The 12995-nt window shown below is 43.0% G+C and overlaps 1 protein-coding gene across 1 annotated transcript in view; it reads left to right on the forward strand.

The window, feature by feature from the left end:
* CAPN13 (calpain 13) overlaps positions 1 to 5252 on the forward strand; it is a 113954-nt gene extending 108702 nt beyond the window's left edge. The window contains exon 24 of the mRNA XM_050753267.1: positions 1663 to 5252. The gene's annotated coding sequence lies outside the window, so the exon portion shown is untranslated. The remainder of the gene's footprint in view (positions 1 to 1662) is intronic.
* Positions 5253 to 12995: the final 7743 nt, after the last annotated feature.

Below are 12995 nucleotides of genomic sequence, written 5' to 3' on the forward strand. Positions count from 1 at the left end.
TTCTTGGGTGACACTAACCTGAGCTGTCACCATGCTAGCCAAGTGGGGAGCACTTAAACCCCTTATTTTCATCCTTAGGACCTTCTGCAGGAAACAGTTATCCACATCGTATATGGATGAAAAGTGGGCTCGGGTGGGAGGAGCCACTAGGGGGCGTGGAGCCAGGAATCAAAGCCAGTCTCCGCTGCCTGCCGGCTGGGGCACTTGCCCACTATGCTGGAGCCTCCGAGTGGGTTCCAGCATCTCACCTGGCAGGTAGTGAAGTGAGGCCAAGGAGCGAGGGGACTAGCCCCAGGATCGGGCCCCTAGGAAGGGCGCCTTCCCACAGAGCCCAGTCTCCGGGAGTGGCCCGTCAGCCCCAGCCCCGGCTTGAGGCTCCGCCTGGGCTCCCCGGAGGGTCTTGGCAACCTCAGGGAAGCATCCCATGACTCGTCTCTTTCTGCCTTGCCCAATGGGACCTCTTCTGATCTCCAAGTAATCTTTGCTACCAGGAGCCAAAGTGATTTGTGGAAACTTCCTCCAAATCCCCAGCTAATCCTCTTCTTTTAGTGAAGTCCTTTAGCAATTACATTTGCTGCTTGGTGGCCTCTAATCCCCTTATTGCCAAATGTCCCTGGGGAGGCACATGTACAGATGTGTGTCCCTGCTGGGGCCTCTTAAGCTGGTCCAGGCCAGAGCAGCATGTCTGTGGCCACCAGCTTGTCCCACTCAACTTCGATCTGCGTTCCTCCCTCCTAGGGGTCTCGCTTTAAAGTTGGCCAGGGAGAGGCCTTAGGTCTATGCCCAGTGGTCTCTGGATAGGACTTGCTGGCCATCAGCCGAGAAGCCCCAGTCCCCTGTCCTCTCCACGCTGATTGACTCTCAGAGGGATCCTCATGTTTGAAGTTAGGGCCTCAGTTTCCTCCTCTCTTAAACAGGGATAATATTAGTTGTACTTTGAAGGCATGAAATGAGGAGTTTCCAAGGTAATGTATCCAATGAGGTTAAAGAAATCAGAATCAGTTAGCTATGGTTACCTAGAGTATCTGCCTGCCACCCCCACGCCTCAAGGACTCCGATCTCTCCTACCTCTAAAGGGGTGGGTCCTGGGGGACGCAGCTGCTCACAAAGGCTGAGAGATGTGATGTGGGGCAGTTATTCAGCAAGCTGAGCCCACTGTGGGCTTTGCAGGTTCTGGGGACTCCCTGTCCCTCAACAATTCTGGCTGGGAAGGGGTCCAAGAACCTGCAGCTGTAAGAAGGTGTGCTGAACAGAGGAGAGATTCGAGATGTGGCTACACAGGGCCAGGGAGGCAGGAGCTGGGGAGGGGGGGCATCTGCCTCCCAGCCAGAACAGAGAGGGTGGTCCCAGCAGTGCCCAGGCAGTGGGGGAAGCCACAGGCTCAGGCGGGCGGCAGGGGAGATGCAGAGGGGCTGGGCAAGGCAACTCTGTGACCTGGGATAATTTATTTAATCTTTGAGCACAGTTACAGTATATATTTTGTGACCCACAACTCAGCAGGGTTCCCACTGCCCCCAAGAATGAGATAAGATTGGCTCTAGCTCCCTGTGAGAGTTCAAGTTCAGGTCCCTCCCCGGGATTTATGCTGGCGCCCTGGCCTCCTGCCCCGAGCTCTCTCCCCTCCCCTCTGAACTCTGCAGCTGCTCTCTTATCTCTTCCTAGGTGTCCGCCTGATCATGGAATCCTTTTTCCTTTCCCTATGGCCGTGCAACACTGGGAAAGCACGAAAACCAAACTCACCCGCTCCAGGAGAGAAGGTTCCAGGCCTTTTCTGGGATCATGTCCTGCTTAGAACAAAGCTTAGGACCTCATCCCGGTCATCGAGGAGCTGCCCCCTCCCAGGGACACACAAGCACGTCCTTCTCCACATTCTTCTGCCCGTGTGTCTTGGCAGCTCGTGTGTCAGATACACAAGACCACGGCTTCAATTTCCTCAGAAACGTGGCATAATGAACGTGACCGAAATCTTTCTCCTCTCTCAGCCTAGAAATCCTCAACACACCCTATTCTATTCCCTGGATTTCCTCTAAGGAAACTGACATGCAAGGAGGCAAGGAATAGGGGTCTTGCTCCCTCATCAGCCATCAAAAGTGATTAAAACATGCATTGCCTTCCATCAATAATTTTCTATTTAAGTATAACAGAAACATTCTGCTCACAATAAAACTTTATGCAGGAACTCCAATACATATTTAAAAAGTGAAAACAGAACTGCTTGGCTGAATCTGGGAGAGGCAGAGGGAATGATAATGCCTGCTCCTGGGCTCGTCTCTCCCAAACCCCATGGGAATCTCTGAGGCACTCTGGGCTCTGGAGAACAGAAAGAGAAATAAAAACTGTGTCTTTAGCCAATGTAAAGTCATCCGGCTTAACTCTTAGTAAGATAAATGTAAATTAAAACTGCACTGAGATACTATTTTCGCCCTATCAGATTGGCAAAGATCCAAAAGTTTGGGAATGTTCTATTTTGGCAAAGGTATAGGAAACAGGCACTCCTATGCATTTTAGGGGAGACTGTAAATTAGTGTAGTGCCTGGAAAGGGCAATATGGCAATATACATAATAGAAATGCACATACCCTTAGGCCTAGAAATTTCATGAGCAAGAATTTATGCTACAGATTATCTCTGCACATAAGGGAAGTAAGCTTATAGTACTGTTTGTGAACAATGTCAAAGGCAGTAAACAACCTAAATGTCCATCAATGGGTAAATAAATAGTATGTGATTAAACTAATGTACCCATACCATATTACAGAGTCATTAAATTTAGAAAATTCTTTGTGTTGATCAGGAAAGGTCTTTGAAACATATTGCTAAGTGAATTAAAAAAAAAAAAACAGAAAACAGAACAGCATGCAAAGTATGCTACTATTTAGTGTAAAAATAAGTCGGGAGAGGATATGGAGGTATTTTCTTGTAATTGCACAAGATATTTCTGAGAGGATAATAAGAAACAAGTAACGCTGGCTTCCTAGAACCAGGTGGCCGAAGAATAGGGATGGGATGGAGACATTTATTGCATACTCTTTTGAATTTTGAACCAATGTAATTGTACATTCCTATTCAAAACTTAAATTTAAAAATGTTTAAGAACAAACAACAAAAAGAAAATCAGTGCATGAGAGAAAACAAAAGTGTATGTTATTCTTCTGCTTTATACATAGAATAATCTGTACTCTCAAAGAATCCAAAAAGTAAAAATACAAATAACATTTTTAAAGATTACCTAACAAGTAAGCCCAAGACTCTTAAACTCCAAAGCCGTGGATTTCTGGCTCCTGGTTAGGGTGTAGAAAGCTACAAAGGGCGTTGCTCTCATCCTTTTACCAAAAGAAAAAGCGAACAATCTGCAAAATGACTTTTCTTGATCTCATCAGAGAACTGGGATTGCAAGTAACAAACTAACCCAGAATGTGAGAAAAAACAGGCACCTCCAAAGGCAGACAGAACACAGGTACTTGCTTACATGTCGGACTCCATACCAATTGGAAAGAATTCAGCCAAACTTCCTAATATGTGGGGGCTGTATAATCGTCTAGACCCCTTGGGAGCTGTAGACATAAGAGGAATCCACACTCCATTGCAATCTCTTCTCCGTGGACCACACTGGATGCTCACAAGAGAGGAGGAGGGTGAAAGACATGATCAGACCTCTCTCTGGGCTCAAGAGAACAGTGTTGCAGGAAAGCTCAAAGTTCCACACAGACCCTTCTCCCTATATCCCCCACTCCCCCCCCAAAAAAAAAAAAAAAAAAAAAAAAAACTATTGGAGAAAAGACAGCAAACTTTGTTGTCCTTAGGGAACAAGTGAAAATCTATCACAGCTGGGAGAAGAGAAGAATAAAAACCCTCTACCCTGGGTGAGGGGAAAAAATATGAGCAGACCAGTAGAGTCTGCTACAGAGAGGGAAGGGACAGGATCACTGAAATATCTCCACCGCAAGACACAGGGCCATAGCTTCTGCCTAAGACTGAAGCTGAAGCAGAAGAGCAGACATTGCCCTGAACCCTGCCCTGTTCTCCAAGTTCAGGCTAAAAGGGTTAAGTAACAAGAAACAGCAATTTATTGCTGGAGGAGGATCAAGAGTATAAAGAAAAATTTTCTTGAAGGTGTAGCCACAAAGGGAAGTTCTGAAGCTGATGGTGAAACAGACATTAAGCAACACCCTCTGGCAAACCAGCTACCACCCTAAACACAAGGCACTTCAAGAGAAATTTAAAGCCTGTGATGCACTAACAGTAGCCATAGTAACAGTAAAACCCAAACACAGCTCAATTCCTGACTAGTTTGCTCAAACCTCTATAACAAAGGCCCAGGAAACGACAAGGCATGCCCATTTCCAGCCATAAAGTACTATTTACCTCAGTCTGTACTGTTCTGCACAGTATGTCTGACCTTCAACAAAGAAGTTACAAAGAACACAAAGAAGCAAGAAAAAAATAACACCCTATAAAGAGATAAGACAATCAGCAGAACTAGACTCAAACATGCCAAAGATGTTGAAATTATCATACAAGAAACATAAAAGCACTCCAGCTAATATGTTGAAAGTTTTAGTGAAAAGGTGGGCAACATGTATAGTCAAGTCAGTAATTCCAGCAAAGAGAGCAAAACTAGCAATAAAAAACAAATGGAAATGCTAGAAATGGAAAACAAGGAGCTGGAGAATGCTATTGAAAGATTCATCCATAGAGTTGATACAGCTAAGAAAAGAAACAGTGGATTAGAAGTCAAGTCAATAGAAATTATTCAAACAGAAACACAAAGAGAAAAACAAGTGAAAAATGGAACAGAATTGAAGACCTATGGGACAATATGAAACAGTGTAACATGGATGGAAGTGAAATCCCAGAAGGTGAAGAGAGAGAGAACAGGGCAGGAGCAGTATTTGTAGGAATGGTTGCTCAGAGTTTTTAAAAATAAGAACAGACACCAAACCAGATTCCTTAACCTAAGAACAGCAAACAGGATAGAAGAAAAATAAGAGAAAGAGAGGCAGGAGGAAGAAGAGGAGTAAGCTTAAACATGTTATATTCAAACAGCTGAAATCCAAGAACAAAGAGAAAATTTTGAAGGTACACAGGGAAAAATGACACGTAACATAGAGAAACAAAGGAGAGAGTATAGCAGGCTTCTTTTCAGAAACTACGTAAGCCAGAGGACAATGGAACAACGTCTTAAAGTGCTGAAAGGAGAAAAGGAAAAAAATACTTTAACTCAGAATCTACTCCCACTGAAGATATCTTTCCAATATAAAGGAGCAATAAAAAATTTTCAGGAAAATAAAAACACCAAGTCCATTGCCAGCAGGCCAGTGCTACAAGAAATAGCAAAGGAATTTCTTTAGAAGAAAGTGTATGATAGTAAACAGAAACGAGTACCTACAAAAAGAAATAACAAGCACTGGAAATGGCATAAATGAAAATAAATTTTCAGTTGCTCCACAAGATAATTGTCTGCCTGAGGCAAAATGCTTATAATATCACGGGTATTTATAGCACATATAAAAGGAAAATGTAAGACAACACTGGCACAAAGGATGGGAGAGAGAAATCAGGAATATATTGCTGTAAGACCCTTACTGTACAAATGAAGCAATATGATAGTATTTGAAGTTAGACTGTGATGAATATTTATATTATAAGTATTAGGGAAACCACTAAAATAAATTTAAAATGAAATAAAAATAACCCAATAATAGATATAAAATAGAATAAGTAATATTCAATCTGAAAAAATAGAAAAATAAGGAAAAATGAAATAGGAAAAAAGCTAGCAAGATTGTAGATTTTAATCCAAACATATCAGTAATTATATTCAATGTGAATTGCCTAAATATGACTGAATTGGGTCTCCCTAAAACCTATTCGTTGAAGCCCTAACCACTAGTATCCTAGAAGGTGACTATATTTGGAGATAGAACCTTTAAAGAGGTAGTTAAAGTTGAATGAAATGATAAGAATAGAGCCCAATCCATTATGACTAGTGTTCTTATAAGAAGAGAGATACCAGAGATATGCACACACAGAGAAAAGACCACGTGAAGACACGGGGAGGAGGCAGCCATCTGCAAGCCAAAAAGAGAGGCTTCAGCAGGAACCAACCCTACTCTCGCCTTCATCTTGAACCCCCAGCCCTACTCTCACCTTCATCTTGGACTCCCAGCCTCTAGAACCGTGAGCAAATACATTTCTGTTGGTTACACCACCCAGTCCATGACATATTGTTATGGCAGCCCTAGCAGACTAATGTGTACACAAATTAAAAAGTGCAATTGTCAGATTGGATTTTTTTTAAAGACAAAACTGTATTCTACCTCTTATTATATAGTTAGGATAAAACTAAAATAATGGGGAAAGATATATTATGCAAGCCTTATTTAAAAGTAAGCTGGAGTGGCCACGTTAATATTAGACAAAATAGACTTCAGAACAAGAAATATTACTAGTCATAGAGGTGGCCAGTACACAATGATTATAGGGTAATTCCACTGAAAGACATAATAATCCTAAATATGTGTACACCTAAAATAAGAGCTTAAAAATACATGAAGCAAAAAATGATATAATTGAAAGGAGAGATAGACAAATCCACATTGTACGTGGAAACTACAATGCTCCTCTGTAAATAACCAATAAAAGGAGTAGTCAGAAAATCTCTAAAGATATAGAAGACCCAAACAATACTGTCAATTAACTTCATCTGAGTGATATTTGTAGAATAGTTCACACAACAAGAGCAAAATACTCATTCAAGAACACATGGAATAGTCACAAAACAGATCATATTCAGGGTCAATTTTAAAACTTATACATTCAAAGGAATTTAAATAATAGAAAATAAGTTAATTGACCACAGCAGAATTAAACTAGAAATCAAAACCAAGAAGATATCTGGAGGCCGGGCGCGGTGGCTCAAGCCTGTAATCCCAGCACTTTGGGAGGCCGAGGCGGGTGGATCACAAGGTCAGGAGATCGAGACTATCCTGGCTAACATGGTGAAACCCCATCTCTACTAAAAATACAAAAAACTAGCCGGGCGTGGTGGTGGGCGCCTGTAGTCTCAGCTACTTGAGGCGGGAGAATGGCGTGAACCCGGGAGGCGGAGCTTGCAGTGAGCCGAGATCACGCCACTGCACTCCAGCCTGGGAGACACAGCGAGACTCCGTCTCAAAAAAAAAAAAAAAAAAGATATCTGGAAAGTCCTCAAATAGTTGGAAGTTTTAAAACACCTTCTACATAATCTATAAGTCAAAAGGAAGTAACAGAAAATTAGAAAATAATTTGAACTGAATGAAAGTATAAACAAAATATCAAGCAATCAGGCATTGTATGATGCATTTCAGTCAGTACCTTGAGGGAAAATGTATAGCACTGAATACTTACATTAGGAAAGAATAAAGGTATAAAATAAATGACTAGTCTTCCACCTTATAAAGCTAGAATAGAAAAGCAAATTAAACTCAAGTCAGGCAGAAGAAAGAAAACAATATCAATATAAGAAAGATTAGAAATAAATGAAATTGGGCCAGGCGCGGTGGCTCATGCCTGTAATCCCAGCACTTTGGGAGGCCGAGGCCAGTGGATGACCTGAAGTCAGGAGTTTGAGACCAGCCTAACCAACATAGTGAAACCCCATCTCTACCAAAAATACAAAAATTAGCTGGGTGTGGTGGTACATGCCTGTGATCCCAGCTACTTGGGAGGCTGAGGCAGGAGAATCACTTGAACTCAGGAGGCAGAGGTTGCAGTGAGACGAGATTGTGCCACCCCACTCCACACTGGGGAACAAGAGCAAAACCCTGTCTCAAAAAATAAAATAAAAATAAAAAATAGAAATACATGAAATTGAGGACAGAAAAGCAATATAAAAAAGTCAGCAAAATGAAAAGCTGGCTCTTTGAAAAAAAATTAATAAAATCGATTAACATCTAAGCCAGACTGAAAGAGAAGACCAAATCACCAAATGCATTAAATATTTCAGTTTTTAATTTGCAATATATGCAATATCCATATTTGTAAGTTTATAAAACACTGATGAAAGACATCAAAGGAGGCCCAATATTAACATGTTAATTTGCTCCAAATTGATCTATAGATTTGATTCAATTCCAATAAAACTCCCTGCAAATTGTGTATAGAAATTGACAGTCTGAGGCTAAAATTTGTATGGAAAGGCAAAGGAACTTGAATGGCCAAAACAATTTGGGGGAAAACAAAAGCAAAGTTGGAGGAACCATGCTACCTGATTTCAGGACTTACTATATTTATCATAAAACTATAGTAATGAGGTCAGTGTATGATTTTGGAGGGAAAAAGAAAAAAATAGATATGTCAATGGTACAGAATAGAGTCCAGAAATAGATACACACATGTAGTCAACAAATTTTTTTTACACAAATACAAAGGAAAATCAGTAGAGAAAGGATAATCTTTTCACAAATGATACTGAAACAATTAAATATGAATAGGCAAAAAGTAAACCTCCAATCCATACTTCCCACTCCTATGTAAAAATTACCTTAAAATGGATCATAAACCTTAATGTAAAAGTATAAAACTTCTAGAAGGAACACAGAAGAAAATCTTTGTGACTTTGGGCTAGGCAAAAACGTCCTCAACTCAATACTGGAAGCATGATTCAGAAAAGAAAAAAATTGATAAGTTGATTTCATCAAAATTTTAATAACTTCTGTTGTTTGAAAGACACTGATAAGAGAATGAAAAGACTAACCACAGACTGGTAAAAAAATTTTGCAAATCACACATCCAAGAAAGGATTCGTATCCAGAATATAAAAAGAACTCTCAAAACTCAATAGTAAGTAAAGAAGCAACCAAAATTTTTAAAAGAGAGGGCAAGTACTTGTAACAAAATAGATTTGTAGATGGCAAATAACTACATGAAAAGGTGTGCAGTCTGGGCATGGTGACTCACGCCTGTAATCCCAGCACTTTGGGAGGCCAAGGCAGGCGGATTGCCTGAGGTCAGGAGATGGGGACCAGCCTGTCCAACATGGCGAAACCCCACCTCTACTAAAAATACAAAAATTAGCCGGGCATAGTGGTGCATGCCTATAGTCCTGGCTTCTCAGGAGACTGAGGCAGAATGGCTTGAACCCAGGAGGCGGAGGTTGCAGTGAGCCTAAATCGTGCCACTGCACTCCAGTCTGGGCAGCAAAGCAAGACTCCATGTCCAAAAAAAACAAAAACAAAAAATGTGTGCAACATCATGAATCATTAGCAAAATACAAAATAAAACCATAGTGAGATATACAATTAAAATGGTTAAAATAAAATAACCTGACAATACCAAGTGCTGATGAGGATACGAAACAATTGGAATACTCATTCAGTGCTGGCGGAATGAAAAAGGGTACAGCCACATTGGAAAAGAATTTACCAATTTCTTATAAACTTAAACAAACAAACATCTAACATACAGCCCAGTTATTCTATTCCTAGGATTTACCATAGGGGAAAACAGGTTCACAGAGAAATCTGCGTGTTTACTGCAATTATAATCATAGTGGCCCCAAACTGGAAACCCAGATGTCCCTCAACTGGGCAATTGATAAACTGTAGTACGTTCATGGAGTACTATTTGGCAATAAAAAGGAGTGAACTAACATATGCTGCCGCAGGGATGAATCTCAAAAGCATTATTATGCTAAGTGAGAAAAGCCAGACATGCTTCCATTCATATGATATTCTGGAAAAGGCAAACTACAGGAGCAAAAAACAGGTTAAATGATTGCCGGTAGCTGGGTATATGGAGATCAATACAGAGAGGATGGGGAAGTGTTTAGAATCTTGGGACCATTCGGCTTATATCCTGATTGTGGTGCGGGTTACACAAATAAATTTATTTGCCAAAACTCACAGTACTGTATAATAAAAAGAATGAATTACTCTATGTAAATTATACTTTAATTGTTAAGAAACAGTGGGTGGAGGGGATGGCTATACACCTATCTCCTTATGTTCTAGAACTTCCCCATGGCCACACAGCTATAGGGGATATAACCAGGATTCCACCTGTCCATTTTCAAAGCCCATGTTCTTTCCACAGAAGCCCTCTGCCTTTTTTTAGAGAAAAGGAAAACAGCACTTGTATTGTGCTTTACTGTTTAGAAAGCACTTGTTAAAGTCCTTTTCCATGACCCAGCTCATTCAGTCCTCACAAAGCCCTCTGCAATATTATCACCAGTCTCCTGTAACAGATGAAGAAATTGAGACCGAGAGAGGTTTGATGAGCTGCACACGGTCCTCCAGCGAGTCAGCAACAGGCCTAGAGCTTCTGACTCTAGTGATGATTCCTGCCCCCCATAGCTGTAAACCCTGGCATGGAGGGTGCTGTCCCCAGGGACTCCCACACTGTCTGGCTTCCTCTGTGACCTAGTGGCCCCTCCAGGAAGGGTCCTCATCCCAAACTCAGGCAAGCATTTACCCACTCATCCATACACTAAGTAATGTCCTATTCTCCAAGAGTCGCTGGAACCACTCTCTTGGGAAGGGTAGCAGGGCTCTGCAGCCCCCAGCACAGCCCCCAGCACAGCACTAGGAAATTACCTTAGGTTTGAGTCCCTTCGGTCAACTCTTGTCCCCTTTCTACCAGATCCCAACCCTGTCTCTCCCTTTCCCAATCCCTGGTTCTTGAGTCTTTAAGACTCCTTCTGCTGATGTTCTCTGGGTCTCAAATTTGGTCCTGTCTTTAGGCACACACTGACCCATTTTTCTCTCTCTCTTCGGTTGTTTGATACCTGAACCCAGCATCTGTCTGTGACTCAGCTTAAGAGACCTGGAGCCAAGTGCTTCCCCCGCCTCCCCACTTTCTGAGTTACTGCCTGGAGACCTTTGCAGCTCTGACAGTCCCAGCACCCAGATCACACGGCGGGCACCTGCTCACCCTGTAGGTAGGAGTCCCCCAACCCATACTTGAGGCATTGGTGTTGGTAATTTAATTTAAATGCAGAACAGAAGATGCTCATCCTGGTAACAGTTCATCGTATTGTGCTTCTCAGGCTTGCCCTAAAAAATCCTGAATCTTGCTTCAGACTTCCCTTACCCGAGATCTCAGCTTTGGGTCTCCTGCAAATAGGGTACCTCTGCTCTCTGTGACTTCTTGGAAGCTAGAGAACAAAGTGCTCTTTCTGACCTGGTTCCCTCAGCCGCTACCCTAGCAGGTGTCTCTCAGAGCTCTCTCTTGCCCTCATGCCATTTACCATAATATTAAGTGTTCAGTGAACTTGGAGGCAAAAATATAAATGAACAAACTCACAGTTTCCTCTTTGTTTCTCCTGTTCCTCCTGTCTATCTGCCTTTCTATCCACCATGCTAGGTAAGTCTGAATCAGCCATAGAGAGTCACGGAATTTTAGCTGTTGGACCATGTGCCTGCCTCTGTGTGTGCACGCGGATGTGCGGATGTGTATGTGCGTGTGTGTGCATGTGTGGGGGGTATGTTTATACAAAAGAAGTGTGTGAGAGAAGCAGAGGCAGGAAGAAATGAATACGAATGACACGTTTTTGTTTCTTGAAGGGAGGGAGCCAGAAATTACATCCGCTCAAAAATATCCTGCCTCTTTCATAGATAAATATAGCATCGTGAGTAGATGTATCACTGAATGATACTTTCAAAACAAATCTGGGAAGGTCACTTGAAGAGGCTGCCACTACTGGCTCTCTCCTCTTGCTCGAATGTCCCCCAGTCCTTCATTCCCTCCCAGAGTTCTCAGACTATGGTCAGGAATAAGAGGTGGGGGAAGTGTGCAGGCTTCCCACTAGGCATTCTGGAAAGGGGAGAATAGCAGGAACAATGGTGCTGCTTAAAACAGACTACTGGCCAGAGGCTCCAGGTGACCAAATGTATCCCTCACAGGGAGGCACTCAAGAAGCCACGTCTCCCTGTTATAGAGAAGTAAAAGCTCAGCACAGGAGGCCAGCCCCATAGAAATATATTTACCAGGTGTGCTGGTTGGTTGCAGGTAACTGGAGCTTAAGAATACCTGACTTAGTTCCAAGGGGTAGAGTAAAATCGTTTAATCCCCGGTGAGGTGCCAGCAGCTGCCAGCCAGAAGGGACTCCAGCCCCTGACAATGGGAGGCATAGCGGTCAGTACCAGCTGAGCATCAGTTCCACTTAGACTAACATGCAACTGATCCTTCCAACAGCCCACAGAGGTGACACTGCCATCCCATCTACAGCTGGAGAGACTGGGGACAGGAATGAGTCAGTGATTTATCCACGGTCTTGTGGTCAGTCATGGCAGAGCTGGGCTTTGTCTCTTCCAAGTGTCAGAGAAGGTCCCCTGCCTTTTACTCACTCCACGTGAAGGAGGTAAGAGGTTCTGCTGGCATGCTGGCCCAGCCTCCTCTATCAGCAGAAGCCCCAACCAGCTGTGATCATGGAAGGGCAGCTCCTGGGTCCTAACCCCTGTGAGAACAGAGAGCTGTCAGATAGCTGCAGATCCTCCATGAAGAAGCAGGGGCTAGGGGCCATTTTGCAGTTCTGAGCTTCTCAGCTCCTGGCTCATGTGGAGCACCCTTCCAGTGCCTCAAGGCAAGGCTCAGCGTCGGTCCCTCCAGCTTGGCTGTGGGCTAGGACACCTCTCTTACCTGGGCAAGTAGCATCACCCTTTGCTGTGTGTTCTGAGCTTCTTAACATCTGTATTCATCGGCTTGAGCTGCCATAACAAAATACCATAGACTGAGTGGCTTGTTTCTCACAGCTCTGGAGGCTGGAAGTCCAGGATCAAGGGACTGGCACTGTCAGGTTCTGGTGAGGGCTCTCTTCCTGGCTGGCAGGTGGCCACCTTCTTGCTGTTCTTGCTGTGTCAGAGACAGAGAGAGAGAGAGATTCCATTGTTTCTTCTTATCAGAGCACTAATCCCATCTAATCAGGACCCCAACCGTAGGTCCTCATTTAGCATTAGTTATTTCCTTAGAGGCCTCATGTGCTGGGATTTAGGGCTTCAACATACAAATTGTAGGGGA

The sequence above is a fragment of the Macaca thibetana genome, chromosome 13, assembly GCF_024542745.1.
Source record: "Macaca thibetana thibetana isolate TM-01 chromosome 13, ASM2454274v1, whole genome shotgun sequence".
NCBI classification, from domain to species: Eukaryota; Metazoa; Chordata; class Mammalia; order Primates; family Cercopithecidae; genus Macaca; species Macaca thibetana.